The sequence below is a fragment of the Hypomesus nipponensis genome, chromosome 7 (genome assembly GCF_054491055.1).
Source record: "Hypomesus nipponensis isolate SF chromosome 7, ASM5449105v1, whole genome shotgun sequence".
Taxonomy (NCBI): Eukaryota; Metazoa; Chordata; class Actinopteri; order Osmeriformes; family Osmeridae; genus Hypomesus; species Hypomesus nipponensis.
In genome coordinates, this window is record NC_140367.1 from 12,548,049 (window position 1) to 12,564,439 (window position 16,391).

General features: G+C 40.6%; 1 protein-coding gene and 1 pseudogene across 1 annotated transcript in view; one reads left to right on the plus strand and one right to left on the minus strand.

Annotated features, from left to right (window-relative positions):
* The window catches only part of LOC146276854 (uncharacterized), a 52,341-nt gene that overhangs the window by 2,151 nt on the left and 33,799 nt on the right, over positions 1 to 16,391 (plus strand). The window lies entirely within an intron of this gene.
* On the minus strand, positions 1,318 to 3,606 carry LOC146276855 (E3 SUMO-protein ligase ZBED1-like; annotated as a pseudogene).

The following is a 16,391-nucleotide window of genomic DNA, read 5'->3' on the forward strand; positions in this document are numbered from 1 at the left end:
ATCCACTTTTGTCTGCTTTAGACGGGAACATAGACAAACTAGGGATGGAGATTTGACATGATTTCACTATTCGAATAGTATCCGAAATTATTTTCGAATATCCGGATAATCTATTTGTATTAATGCTGCTGTAGTTCCGCTATGTAGCCTAATTAGCCTGACATGACGCAAAACACAGGCCTAAATTAAACATATGAACCACCACACATTCTGGCAATAATTGCGACTGTTAAAATATTAGATTAAATAAGGATTGAATAAAGAAAACAAATGAATGTTACACGTAGGCCTATTTATTGAACATGACGCAAAGACAATGAACTTGAAAAAACGCATGCGTCTTCAGACGTAGCTCTTAAAGGGGCAATTGACTGCAAAACCGATTATACCTTGTCATAGTTGAATAACGACAGTTCGGTGGGTAAAATGAACATACCGTGAATATCAAAGTCCATTGACACCTCTTTCCTATTCAAATCTCAAAAAGAAAAAATTTGGCTGTAAAACGCTAGCTTTTCAACAAAGCTACCGGCCCTACGTAGGACCAGTGATCGCCCTCTTATTGGCTCTGGTCTGTATCTTTGTCACGCCCCAGAATTTACATCCAGACTAGCCTGAGGTAGCGTCTCTCTCCGATACAAGTTTAGCTGCGCGCTGCTCTGTGTAAGCTATTATAAGGAATTACAAAGAACTTTTTGAATTATAACAAGGATATTGAAAATGGACCACGGTCGTAAATGCTGTGTTCCAGGCTGTAGCCTACAGGGAAGGCTAACACTCACAATCTTCCCAAGGAGCCAAACATTCAACAGGCATGGCTGCTGTTGTCTTATGAGAAGATCCCGGCGAAGTTCGACACTCAATCATTCATTTGCTCTGAACATTTCACCCAAGACAGTTTTGACAACCTTGGACAATTGCAAGCAGGATTTGCTAGGAAGCTGAACCTGGAAAGAGGTGCTGTTCCGACCGTATGCTCATTGCAACCACCTATAAGGACAGTATGATGTTGTGCTAACAGTTATTAGCAATGCTAACGTTTCCTGTATAATATAGCATACCAGGTTAGCTAACTGAAGTTGAGTAGAATCAGGATATGGTTTGGTTGCTAAGCTGTAGCCGAACGTTCTACCCACCCAAGTCAATCCAGTTTGCTTCAACAACAGAAGTGGAAACAAGTAATGCTATCATTTCAAATGATATATAGTCAATCTGTTGAAAACAGTGTTGTGTAGACATAATAGATTTATTTGAACGTTTTTATTTAAAGTCTCCAACTTCGGTATTTCAGCGGGTGCTGCTGTTGGCCGTGTTGCGTTTTTGCTCCCCATATTCACTCGTTGAAAACCAACCAATCAGCGCGCAGCTTATCTAAATATTAATGAGTATACCATAAAAGGAGAAAAGCTAGTGTTTTTTCCCGGGAACATTTCAGAGGATATGTCAGTGGGCATAGAACAGCACCCGGGCCATTTTCAACCCAACCAATGTTACATACCCTATTTGGAGACCTTAAGGAACAGTGTGAAATACCCCCCAAAAAACAGTCAATTGCCCCTTTAACTTGGCCAATAACGCAAAAATAGCCGATAGGCAACATAGCTACTGGTAACAAATAAAATAAAACACAACTGCATTAGACCTACGCATTTTGATGCAGGAAAATGAGCATATAAACATGTTCAGGAGAGAGGCGATTACAGAGTCTATTTACAAGCAAGCCGGCAGTGGAGAAGACTCGCTCGGCAGGAACTGAGGTTGCAGGTATTGCGAGGTAGGCCTACTGCTTTGCCAGGACACTAAGCTTTTTGTACCGGCCCTGGTTGGTATTCCATCACTCCAGTGGCTTGGCCTGTGGTGGGATGCATGGCTCGCTGAAATACAGCGCAACTTCACTTTTTTTGGATATCGTTATCATTGTAGTAGTCCTCTCCAAAACGTGTGTTGAGTGTTGCAGTGGCGATGTGGGTGCGGAAGTGCGTCGGCTGCTCCTCAGAGGCATCTGGCTGAGCATTATCGGTGTGAATTTTGACACATTTTGGTCAGCCTTTCCCTGATCTCCTAGTGGAGAGGCTGTTAAACACAGTTCAGGTGCTTGTGTCTTGGATCGAGCGCTGTGGCAATGAGCGCTGCCTTGCCTGTATGAGATCAATAATAATCCAATGTTATGCCTGTCACCGGAATGAACTATTACCGGGATGGATCATACAGGCTATTTTTTTTTTTTTTGTAATATAATGCGCACATAGGCTATACATACACATTAATTTGGTAATAACAAACATTAAATTAATTAAACAATTACCGGGGTCAGTTGAAGCGTCTAGGACTATGCGCTTTCTCAGCGAGGTTGCCACTGCTTTCTTGAAGTCCCCAACATTTCGGGACTCTAGAGTTTGGGATTAGGTGCCTTGTCAGGAAGCTGTGTGTCACGGGGTGCTCCATAAATGCACACATGGGTCTCGCTGCACAATGCTGTAGTAGCACACTTTAGAGACTGGAGTGCAGGCATGATGTCTTCAATCGTTTGCCAGTGTTCATCCGTGAGCCCCAGGGTCCTGGCATCACTCAGTTTAGTGATGGTTCTGTCTGAGAGGGTCGCTGCCACTGCCCATCTCTACTCATGGAGACGCTCAAACATGTCACAGATCGAGTTCCAACGTGTTGGACAGTGCTCAATGAGCTTGTGTAAAGGCAGATTTAGCTGCTGCTGTTTGTTTTTTTAACCCTGCTGTCGCTACAGTGCTGCGATGGAAATGGCTCACCAGCCTCCCACTTGCTCCCACCACCCGACTCACACTGGCCACATTAAAGTCTTCATTGATGGTCAGCTGGAGCGTATGAGCAAAGCAGGGGACTGACTCCCACTCCAACATGCCCTGGTTGGCCAACACTGTTACTGGCGTTGTCATGGACGCAGGCTGTCACTTTGTGCGCTATGTCCCACTCTTCTGTCGCTGCTTTAAGTTGGGAAGCTATGTTTAGTGCTGTGTGCCTTTCGTCGGAGCTGCGCGTCTGTAGCACTGCGCTCCTAACTTCCCAGTCCGGGGAGATGTAGTGACAGGTGATGGCTGTTTATGACTCTGTTGTCAGAGCAGTCCACGCGTCTGTTGTGATAGCTACATTTTCTGTGACTTCAAGCTCCGCTTTTAGCTTTTGGGCCCTCTCGTTATATTTATTTTCGACCCTCACCGTGATTGTGTTTCGTAAGGGCACATTGTATTCTGGTTCCAGGAATTTCATCAATTCTCGAAAGCCCAGTCCTTCCACAAAGCTCAATGGTAGCATGTCTTGAGTTATCATCGTCGCGATCAACTGCGTGATGTGCTCGCTTCTTGTGGGGTCACAGCTGCGCTTCGAGGTAGAAAATGAGGTGATGAGGGGCTGCTTTTGTCTGTCCTTCGAGTACGACAAAGTAGTTTCTCTATGTTTCAACCTCATGTGGTTCTGCATTGAGCTGGTGGACTTGTGGTACACTAGTTTGACATTACATATTTTACATTTAACGTTCTTTTGGTCATCAACTTCATCGAAATACCTCCACACATCGCTCTGCTTACTAGCCATTTTCCGTATTCTTTTTTTGAGCGCGAAATGACAGAAGGCTCAATTATTAGAAAAACAGTATTCGAATACTAACTTACTTTAGGATATTCGGATATCCGATTAACCACGCCCATCCCTACGACCAACGACAGTGCATCTTCGTTCCATAAAAAAAGTTGCTTCCGTTTGAGCTCGTAGCTCTACTTTGCTGCCATCTTCACGTTATTGTCTTGCGCCTTGTTAAAAAAATGTATAGAGATTAGAGAATTACAATTTGAAAACCACTCGTCACTCCTCAACTCTTGATTTGCCAACTGCGCCCCACGAGCTGCAAAGTTATTTATGCATTTAGCAGATAGCAAAACATATGAAGGATGTTAACTTTTACAATGCAATTTTTTTTTTCAATCAATAATTTGCAGTGGCCCGATCGGGCCAGTGAGTTGCTAGTTTAACTGTCCCGACGTTACTTTTTACTGGCCCTAGGCCATCGTTATTGTCGAGCCCTGAATGGGAAATATCTTCATCTGACCTTTTTACAGAAGGAGCATTCAGATTCAATATCTGGTTTATACCGCTTAAGCACACACTTTGCTTGGTAGAATCTGTGAATTAATTTAAACGCAATTTCTCTCACTTTATTAGTAAGCATATATTTGAAAGGGAAAGACCAATCGTTTTCCAAGGGACATTCTCTATTAAACTGTTCCAATATGGAATTATATAAGGAATAGTAACTATCTTTTTGTTATAAATTCATAATTGTTTTATTTTTAGTCCGGCACACGGCAGAAAAGCATAAACTCCCCACAGCAGTATCAGATAAATCCATATTGTGAGTCAGTGGCCATGGGAAATGAATGCCTCCCAGCAGTAGGGCTGCACGATTATGGCCAAAATGATAATCACAATAATTTTGATCAATATTGAGATCACGATTAATTATCACGATTATTTGTTGATTTTAACCTAATCAAATTTGATTGTCACAGTGTATTGTACCTGCAAAATGGATGTAAATAAAACTCAAAATATACAATCAATAAAAAACAAACGATCTCCGTCCACACTAGCGTTTTCATATATTTTTCCAAATGTTTACCGTCCACACTAACGCGGTACATGACAATCGTTGTCATGGTTACGCCACTCCTGACCTTCCCTCCCTCCCGCCACGGTGCCCTGTTTATATACTTCTCTGGGAATACTATTTGGTGTTTTAAAATTGTCCCACCAGCTAGCTGTTCAGCCAGGTCTCACCCAGAATCGCCGCTCTATGTTTGGTTTAAACCGTCTCCTCTGCCTTGTCCCCCTATTGTTCAGGCACACCGAGCAGGCTACAAAAATCACCTTCTGCGTAGGAGTAACGCATAGGCTATCTATCTAATGATAGGCTAATACTTGTACCTGAAGTAGCCTACACTAACTAAAATGGTAAATAAATTATAGAGATGGAGCCGCATATTTCTTTCACCTTCCATGTTCATCTTGACATTAGCTAAAGCTAACCCCAATGCCATAGCAACTGAACGTCATAGTATCTGAAAAGCTCCGTGGACCCCGTCCACACTAGCCTACTACGCAAACCCGGCGTTTTCAAATGTCTCCGGCTAGGAGAGCGTATTCGAAAAGCTCAGTTTTCAGTGTCCGATTACCCCGTATTAGTGTGAACGGGAGGTACAAACGCAGACATGTACGCGTTTTTAAATTTACTCGACTCCATGCAGCGCCGTAGCTGGCTGCAGCCTACAGATTGGAAAAAGAGTTTATCATAGCCCAATACATAAAATGACAAATGTTCCGACTTTACAGAGCCGTTTATAACTCCTCCCCGACTGCAAGCGGCAACTCTCGCTGGTCGTTGCATGCAGCCGCAGCCGATGTCGAACGTACCTATTGGTAGATTGATTGCGTTAGATTGCGCTAGATTGGCTTTGCAAAAAATAACTTTGATACAGAGCGTTCTATTAACGGAATGACGCATTTAAAATATCGCTCGATCACATGAATTTGATCGTGGGAAGCCGAAATCGTGATTGTGATTAAAATTCGATTAATCGTGCAGCCCTACCCAGCAGCATTCTGATTCCAGACGGAATTGCATCAAAGACAATTGCATACTCCTTAATCAAAACAGGAATTTGAAATTTCCACAAAAAATCTGAATAACTGTACAGTCTGCCATTTGTGTCATAGAGTTGGCCAACAAGTAAAATATTATTCCTGTACCAGTTGTCAAAAAATTAAGATTTGTTTTTGAAGAAAATTTCCTTATTAAGCCAAATGTAATATTGATGGGGTGAGAAGTTATGTTTAAATAAGAGAGACCAAGCCAAAAGCATGTGTTTATGAAAATTTGACAGTTTGATTGAGATTTTGCCAATATTATAATTGCAGAATAACAGAAAATTCAGGCCACCGATTTTAGAGAAAATATAGTTTGGAATAAAATTCCATAGTGATGTTGGATTATTAACGAATTGTCTGAGCCAGTTGATTTTGAATGTGTTGCTTAAAGTTGTAAAGTCCGAAAAATATAAGCCTCCACACTGATTTGTGATCATTATTACAGACTTTTTGACTAAATGAGTTTTGTTTTTCCACACAAAATTAAACCACATATTGTCAATTGTTTTTGATACCCCACAATCAACATCAAAAGAGGCCGCCAAATAAGCAAGTCTGGAAATTCCCTCTGCTTTTGTTAGTAACACTCTTCCTCTCAAGGATAAGTCTCCTTGTAGCCAAGAGTTTAATTTCTTTTTTGTTTTTTCAATGATTTGGGAAAAATTTAATGGACTTCTTGTAATGTGGTCTTTAGTTATTATTGTTATTATTGATCCCTCACAGGTATATCACATATATTTGGCACATCAAATTCTTTAACTGCCATTAGTTCACATTTTCTTAAGTTTAATTTGAGACCTGAAGCTTGTGAAAATCCTCTGATCAACTCGATCACAGGGGGAATCTGGGGGCATTTCTCAGGAAGATGGTTGTGTCATCAGCCAGTTGACTAAGGATGATACTTCTTTCAGCCAATGTTATTCCTTCCAAGGCACTGTCAGAGATATGTAGAGCTAAGATTTGGGAGGCGATCAAAAACAAGTACGGGGAGATTGGGTACCCTTGTTTGATTCCACGTGACACTCTGAATCTCGGAAGTACCAAGTTTCAATTTTACTGGATTACTACCATTTTCATACAGGGTCCTGACCGTTCTGCAAAAACCATCTCAGAATCCAAACTTTAAGCGCTTGCAGGATAAAGCCATGTTCAAGCGAGTCAAACGCCTTATAAAAATCAAGGAACAGAATGAAGCTGTTGTCAGTGATAAGGTCATTATAATCCAATAAATCTAGCACTAATCTAATATTATTTGCAATATGTTGTTTCCTCATGAACCCAGACTGTGATTCATCTATAATAGAGTCTAACACTTCTTTAAGTCTATTAGCGAAAACTAGTGCAAATATTTTGTAATCGTTATTAAGAGAGAAATAGGGCACCAATTCTCGTAGACAGTTTTTGTCCTTGTCTGGTTTTGGAATCAATGTGATGACACCCTGCGTCATAGTTGTTGGAAGAGCTTCTTTCTCTAAGCTCTCTGAGAAAAGCTTTACCAGAAAGGGAGTAAGTAATTCATCAAACATTTTGTACAATTCGGCAGTTATACCATCACACCCTGGGCTCTTGTTGTTTTTGAGATTTTTAATTGCCTTCAACACCTCTTCTTGGGTAATGCTATCATCACAATAGTCTCTATCTTCTGGGCATATAGCTCTACAATGACTGATAGAGACCTGAAACGATTTAGTTGTTACCTTGCAGTAATTAGATGTGTAGAGATTGTTATAGAAATTATTGCATTGGACGGCTAACTCTCTTGGATCTTCAATTAGTTTTCCCTCCACTTAAAGAGTAGCCAGTGCATTTTTACTCTTGAAGTCTAAATAAGTAGGCTGAGTTTTGTTCATCCTCTTATATCCATCGTTTTCTTGACCTTATATATGCTCCCTTAGCTTTTGATTTGTAAATGTCATCTAAATTATTTTGTATATTTGAAAAAGTTAATAACGAGTTGTAGTTCTCTAAGGTCACTGTTGTAGTTTGTGTAAAACAGTGTCATGGACAAGTGTGCAGACTTGGGTTCATGTATTTACAATAGCGATCATTATTGATATATAGGTGCTCCTGTCTCGATCAAAATACAGCTTTTACACGGAATGATGCAAGGAATCAGATAAACTGACGAGATGTTGCATGATCTTGTCAACTAGGCCAGTGTTTCCCAAACTTTTTTTCTGGGGACCCATATTTTAAAAGTCACAAGCCTTCGCGACCCAATATAAAGTATATGAATATCATATTTCAACAGCATATGGAATGTTCAATTCTGATATAGGCTATGATATAAAGTGGCGTCCGAGATCAAAACTGGGAACATAATCCCCGAAAAGGGGGGGGGGTGGGGTAGCAAGATTTCCAGTTTGACTATCAATCTGATTGAAAAACCTAATGTTGTGTCTTCAAAAACAAAACGGGGACAGAGGTAGTTTTTTTTCTGTATTAAGCCAGGGATAGGCAACCAAAAACTGGGATTGTCCAAATCATATGGGTATTTGCAAATCACACAGTATGATAGAGAAGCAGAAACAGATGGCAGTGGCAGTTAAGTCAGATATTTTAAGTTGAAGAAACAATATTATTATTATATTAGAGTCTACTTGAAGCTTTTTATATATTTTTTTGTCTGTCACACATGTAACAGATGTGTTAAGGGCATGAACAGGCACAACTCAGTGGGTTTTGTCATTTATTTCCCTCCTGCCAAAGATAATAGAACAACAAATTGCCTTTTTCTTTTGCACCACAGCTTCCCTCGGCTTTACAAAATTTACTAATAACCATACACATTCTTAAATGCGTACAAAGTAGCCTACATATTGCACACTACTAGCCAAGGGCTATAACATTTAGCAAATGTTTCAACACAACAAACTATATCCAGAAGGGATAACAGTGCCACCTAGAGGGCCAATTAGAAGTGTGCAGAGGTGAGCGATTACACAGCAATATCAACAAAGGATAGTGCAAACAAAGCTCTCTACACCAGTGGTTCCTAAACTTTTCTGGCTCACGTCACCCCTAAACATATCTCTCTCCATCCACGGCACCACTATTTTTTTATTTTTTTTGTGTCATATTTGTACTTTATGCCATTTGATTTGACCTTGTGATATGTCAAATAGGCTATAACTGCTTTTATTATAGGCATTACATTGAGGAAGTGAGGTTTATCTAATTTTTGTTATATTCAAATGAACCACTCTCTTCAATTCAACTAATTTAATAGAACCTTTGAATGAATAGTGAACAGAATATTAACAGACAACGTCTGTCCCTGTCACAACTATATCACAATAAAACACAATAAAAGCATACGTTTGCTCTGTGTGGTATTCTGGGTTTTAAGTCTTTTAAAATATTCAATGTATTTGTTCTAGTGTGCTGGGTGCTTGGTCTCCAGGTACCTTGCCAATTTACTAGGCACCATGGCTGCATTAGCCAACGTCTCCCTGCAGACCAGGCATACTGGTGTGGGGCACGTTACCTACTGGAGAATCGTTATGTCTCTTTTTTCTCTTTGCTGATTTCGATTCCGATGTCTGTTCCTGTGGAGGTGGATGCATTCTCTTTAAAAAAGTATTCATTGCCCCTATCTGCAATGTATAAATAGACTGGCTTCTATTTTTATTATTTTCTGCAAGGTTTGCGTGGCCCTTTTTACGTACAGTCTGTTCATCTTAAATGTAAATCTTTGACACGTCCAGTGTAGCCGGCTAAATAAAACATCCGCTCCGTAAATTTCTCTCCTGCCAAAGATAATTAAAAAAAAAAGACACTTTTGAAAAGGTCGCCGACAGAAACAACGTCACGGTCGACACTATTCCACTGCATACTTATATAATTTTTTTTTTAATTACAGAATTATTCATAAGTATGCAGTGGAATAGCGACATCTCTGACGTTGATAACAAACCAAACCGTTTAAAAATCGGTTGAAAATTTAGCAAGTTATGGTCATTTAAAAAGTACATGTAGCAGCAACACAATGTTATGGGTGAGCAAGTTGCCTGTAGCAAGATGGCCGCCATGTGCGGACGCCGCCGTAAGACATCTAGTTTTTATATATATCTATGGTGTCGCCTATCAGGAGAAATTTCTACTGGCGCTGATTTCGTCACATAGTGAACATTTAAAATTGGCAGTTTCTCCAATTGATCACCTAGCTACAAAGCGTTAACAATGTAACCATGGCTATGAATGTAACGGTAAAATGATTCTGTTTACGTCACGCGAACCTTGAGCACAGGCGACTGTTTGCCGAAGTATAAATGCTGCAGCCTGAGCGACACTTTTTTTTCGTCTGCGACCATTTCAAAAGTGTCGGCAATATAAGTATAAATTAGGTTTAAGAGTTAGCCGAGTAGAGCATGAATATGCTGCACAGTGTTGCAGCAACTTCTTAATTTTGCTGCTACGCAACTGGGAATTGGACCTTTCCAAGATGGCGGCCGCATTTCTCGCGCCCAGCAGCCAATGCGGCGTCTACTCTTTATTTTCCATGGGTCTATCCGCCTGTTTCTCCGAGAAGGGTCCAAATGCAGTGCTCCCTTCTTAGGCCCCTCTAAACCGGAACTCTCTCCTCAGGCCCCTGAAGCCGGAACTCTCTCCTTAGGCCCCTTTTTTATGTGTATCCGAGGTACTAGCGCCACCGCTGGTCGGAGGATACTGTAGGCTATTTATATTAATAGGCATTGAACTTCGGTTTTAGCATAAGTCAATAGTGTTTAACAAAGTGGAAATTAGCATTGCGGCTAGCGTTACGTACAGGGTTCTAAATTAACACCCGCCAACCTGCAAAATGCAGGCTAAATTTCATTTTCATAATAAAAACTTGCTAGCCAGTTTGGCCGGTGATACCAGAGCCTGTTTGAGAGCCTTGCCACTCCCTATTAAACCCCATTGTACCGAATTTGGCTGCAGTTCCACCACAGTTCCACTGGGGGTGATTGCGAGCGAGTGCATGTTGAATGGGAGTCTATGGAGCTAAACGGCTAAATTTGTCTCTTTCGCCTGATTGTCGTTGAAAAATCTCAGATTTGATTGTAGTTTGTGCATGTTCAACATGGATTATAGGTCGAAAATTGAATGAACGAGTACTTTTGATTTCTTACATGGTGAGTCGTTGTTGCCCATAACACGCTAGCATTCTGCTACTGAATGCTGATTGGTTAGTAAAGGACTGATACGACCAGAGCTCCCGCTTGATGGCATCCGAAGCGGAATCAGAATGTCGGAGCATTAGCAACATTAGCAACAACATTAGCAAGCCAAAACTCTTTCAAGCATGTGTATTGACAGGGAGAGGGCATTCCATGTGAGGCCGCTAACGAGCGAGTGCAGAATGAATGGAGGTCTATGGAGCGGTACCCCTCAAAATCCACTTTTCTCAGGATATAATTTTTTGTCCAGTAATTTGAATTCTGAATTCGAAAGGGGAGGCCAAAAAAATACACACTGCCGGGTTTTAGATTTTTTGAAAGTCGCCTTTCTGTTCTAAAAAGCTTTAGAAAATGTCATTGACGTCATACACATCGTACGACCAGAGCTACTGCTTGACGGCAAGCTCTGGTCACTTACTTTTTTCTCTCAGGGCATCGACAACACAGCTGACAGGTTAGGCTCTCCCTGTCAATACACATGCTTGAAAGAGTTTTGGCTTGCTAATGTTGTTGCTAATGTTGCTAATGCTCCGACATTCTGATTCCGCTTCGGATGCCATCAAGCGGGAGCTCTGGTCGTATCAGTCCTTTACTAACCAATCAGCATTCAGTAGCAGAATGCTAGTGTGTTATGAGCAACAACGACTCACCATGTAAGAAATCAAAAGGACATAAGTACTCGTTCATTCAATTTTCGACCTATAATCCATGTTGAACATGCACAAACTACAATCAAATCTGAGATTTTTCAACGACAATCAGGCGAAAGAGACAAATTTAGCCGTTTAGCTCCATAGACTCCCATTCAACATCCACTTGCTCGCGATCACCCCCAGTGGAACTCTGGTGGAACTGCAGCCAAATTCGGTACAATGGGGTTTAATAGGGAGTGGCAAGGCTCTCCTTAAACAGGCTCTGTCCTAACGGACCGCGCCATCTTTCCAGACCGACTCGTCCGGTCTTGTGCAGAAGCTTGTTCCTAGCTCCGAAACTCATGCATGCTTGCAACTAGCTGTATACGTCATACTTTGAGACATCCAGTCGCGAGCTTGTGAGCTGGAGCTAAGGAATTGCAGAAAACTGTCAGAATGTGGTAGAAGTCCGATCAAGAAGCAGATAGTCTACATGTGAACTTTACAAAAATCAATACTATTAGTACTGTAGTATTATACGTGCAGGGCCTATACGTTATTCTTTTTGCTCTGTGTTTATAGTTTAACTGCTTATGTATTGTGTCTGATAAATAAACTTCAGACCTGAATATCTGGCTCCGTTGTTGTTCTAGCTTTGCAAAGCAAATTAAGCCTATACCTTTACTATTATAATGATGATGAGTGTTGTTTACAATTACTAGCTTATTGTTAATGCCATCGTTGTGGTGTTAACTGACTTAAAGTTCTAACAATATAACGACCATATCAATATTGACGTTATCAGACATGATTTATTAATCTTTGTCTTTGCCTCAGAATAACATGTCAACAATATATAATGAAGCCGTAACATGCCACGATATTATAACTAATTAGATTAGGCTATAATTACGTTTATCATGCCATGTGCATAATAGCGTTCATTACAAAATGGTTAAATCTGCTTTAAAATAACTTAAACTAACTCTACAAACAACCGTCATGTATGTGCAACCATTTGTAAAACTACAATAAAGGCAGGCAGCTGTAGATGATCAAATCCTTTCTCCTTCTTCTCATTGAGCAGGTAAATCAGCGATTTGCTGATGCTCCCTTTTGTGCTCGTTCATTGTTCGTATCCGCGAGCACGTTTCCAGGCAACTTTTCTTGACGTAAGCATATAAATGGGCTGCTAGTTTACCCATTTCGGATTGGTTTCAATCTTTGCAAAAATCAGGAAAAATTATCCTATGAAAAAGCTAGTAGTATGAGCCAGGTTCGAGAATCTAACAAAATTATTGGGGGAGATAGTTTTCGATATGCTGACTGGAGTTAATAGAATAAAAACGACCGGTTGAGTCGGGTAGAAAATCGGAAATGCAATACCAACTACATCCACCGGGGCTGTTGCCTCAAGCAGAGAGTCGAGGGGTGGGGGCTTGATTAACTCCAGTCAACATTTACAAAACTATCTCCCCCCCCAAAAAAATTGGTCGATTCTCGAACCTGGCTCATACTACTAGCTTTTTCATAGAATAATTTATCCAGAGTTTTGCTAAGTTTGAGACCAATCCGAAATGGGTAAACTAGCACCCAATTTATTTGCTTACGTCAATAAAAGTTGCCTGCAAATGTGCTTGCGGATACTAACAGGGCACAAACACAATAGTTCACATTGGCCAATAGCCAATTTACATGGAGCTGAATGAGCCATAGACTTATTGAATGAGCACAGGGATAACTGGCTTGAGTTGCCTGCCCTGTTGCAGCAAGTTAAGCAAATGTCACACATACATGAAATGTTGTTAATATAGTTTATTCCCGTTATTTTAAAACAGATTTGATTTTTCGTAAAAACGTTCATGACATGATGGCAAATATAATATGTGAAGCGCGAGCATAGATTGTTGACGTCTATCTGGTGCAAAGACGAAGATTAATACTTTAACCGGTAACCACAATAGGAAAATATATAGGCCCATATTTAAATAATATTAGTCTTGCCTTCAGAAGCTTTTGTTAAACACACCCATTATTCTTTTGTTGATCGTGTCATCAAGCCTGACTGCTTTTGTGGGACAATGAAGGTCCTCAGTGACTCTATATGTTTCACCCCCACTTACATCTGATGGAAAAGTCTTGTAGCCTATAGGTTCTTCGAATATTTCCCTTTCAAAGGCAAATGTCCAATAAAGTATATTTTAGACACAGTTCTCAAGCTTTTATTTATTACATTATTACCAAGTCTTGTTAGATCACGTTATATCCATTAATAGGCGTTTGGTTTTGTAGGATGAACATATAAAACACATGGCCATATTTCTAAACTGATGTTAAATTGAAGGCAGTGTGAAGAAAGTAAGCTATGGTAAGTCTGCATTATAGAAGATTTCGGTTACCAAAATAACTAATTTGTTTGCCTGGCAAGAACAACGATGGAGCTGTTCATGTTAACAGTTTATTTCATCCGATACAATGCGTTGGAAATCATACTCATATCACGAAGAAAAAAAGCAACATATGTGATGAGTTCCATCTAGAATAGCCCTATATTTAGCCCTAGAGCCCATTTCTAAAAAACAAGTAGAAGAAATACTATACAGTGACAGAATACATTTCTGTTAAGTTTGCATCATGTGTCTGATTCTTATCGGACTTGTACCCCATTCTGCCACTGCAATGCCTTAGCTCACACGCTCGTAACATAGGCTCGTAACCATATCAATCTATGCGCGCGACTGGTTGTCGCAAAGTATGACGTGTACAGCTAGTTGCTAGCGTGCACGAGGTCTCGGAGCTAGGGAAAAAAAGAGCCACTGTTTAAAGCTAGACCGGAAGACACGGAAGTGGAAAGATGGCTGCGTCCAGTCTCGCGCTCCCGCTTGCTTCACTGCGCCACTGAGCACTTTTCATAGAAATGAATAAGGAAGACAGAAGTAGCTGTCTTTAGTTATATTAAAGGGGCAATTTACTGTATATTTGGGGTATTTGACACTGTTGCTTAAGGTCTCCAAATAGGGTATGTAACATTGGTTGGGTTGAAAATGGCCCAGGTGCTTTTCTGTGCCCACTCACAGATCCTCTGAAATGTTCCCGGGAAAAAACACTAGCTTTTCTCCTTTTATGGTATGCTCATTAATATTTAGATGAGCTGCGCGCTGATTGGTTGGTTTTCAACGAGTGAAGCTGGGGAGCAAAAAACGCAACACGGCCAACAGCAGCACTCGCTGAAACACTGAAGTTGGAGACTTGAAATAAAAACGTGCAAATAAATCTATTGTGTCTACACAACACTGTTTTCAACAGATTGACTATATCATTTGAAATGATAACATTACTTGTTTCCACTTCTGTTGTTGAAGCAAACTGGATTGACTTAGGTGGGTAGAAAGTTAGGCTACAGCTTAGCAACCAAACCATATCGTGATTCTACTTGGCTTCAGTTAGCTAGCTAGCTCTAGATATCTTGCTGAAAAATAACATGACAAAGATCTGGACATACATGCATCGTTAATTGTAGATTTACATGACACAGGTTATTTATTTGAATGAAACACAGTCAGGAACATTAATCAACGTTAGCCCCAATAAACTAGGCTAAATGATCACACATTCAACCTATGCTCTTGTGTTAGCAAGCTAAATTTGTTTACATGCCTACTACAGTCTAGGTGTTACTAGTAACAGTTACTAGCAATGCTAACGTATCCTGAATCTAGCACCTGCCTTTCTCCAGTTCTTTCAAATAGATTATCTAGACAGGCGTTAGCAATAAGCCAGACTGCTGTTCGTTTTCTGGCTGTTTTTTCGGAAGCTTCCCTTCTAATGCCGACTACAGCTAGTCTAGCTAGAGTCATTTGATGTGTGTAGAAAAACGTATTTAGCATTCTACCTGGTATGCTATATACAGGAAACGTTAGCATTGCTAATAACTGTTAGCACAACATCATACTGTCCTTATAGCTTGCGGTTGCAATGAGCATACGGTCGGAACAGCACCTCTTTCCAGGTTCAGCTTCCTAGCAAATCCTGCTTGAAATTGTACAAGGTTGTCAAAACTGTCTTGGGTGAAATGTTTAGAGCAAATGAATAATTGAGTGTCGAACTTCGCTGGGATATTCTCATAGACAACAGCAGCCATGCCTGTTGAATGTTTGGCTCCTTTGGAAGACTGTGGGTGTTAGCCTTCCCTGTACAGCCTGGAACACAGCATTTACGACCGTGGTCCATTTTCAATATCCTTGTTATAATTCAAAACATTCTTCTTTGTAATTCCTTATAAGTAGCCTACACAGAGCAGCGCACAGCTAAACTAGTATCGGAGATAGATGCTACCTAGGGCTGGTCTGGATGTAAATTCTGGGGCGTGACAAAGATACAGACCAGAGCCAATAAGAGGGCGATAACCGGTTCTACGTAGGACCGGTAGCTTTGTTGAAAACCTAGCGTTTTTACAGACTATTTTTTTCTTTTTGAGAATTGAATAGGAAAGAGGTGTCAATGGACTTTGATATTCATGGTATGTTCAGTTTACCCACCGAACTGTCGTTATTCAACTATGACAAGGTAAAATTGGTTTTGCAGTCAATTGCCCCTTTAACTCTATGATTTGGACCAAGCCCGTTTCTCCAGCAACCGATAGATGCTGACCTACTTCCGCTTTCCGGTTTTGTGTTTCCTGTTCAGCGGCTAACCTCTACTAGCGTACCATGTTATCGAAGTTGTAATACAAGTTGTGTTTAATTACATCTAGTTAATATGAGCTCAGGTTCAACTTGTGCCGTTGTTGGTTGCCATAACAATTCAAGAAAATTGAATATTTTGTCGGAAACGTCTTGCTTCAAACATCAACAACTTCGAAGAAATTGTCCGTGTCCATCGCCGTATGCCTTGCACACCATGCCAAGGACCGAGGAACGCAAAA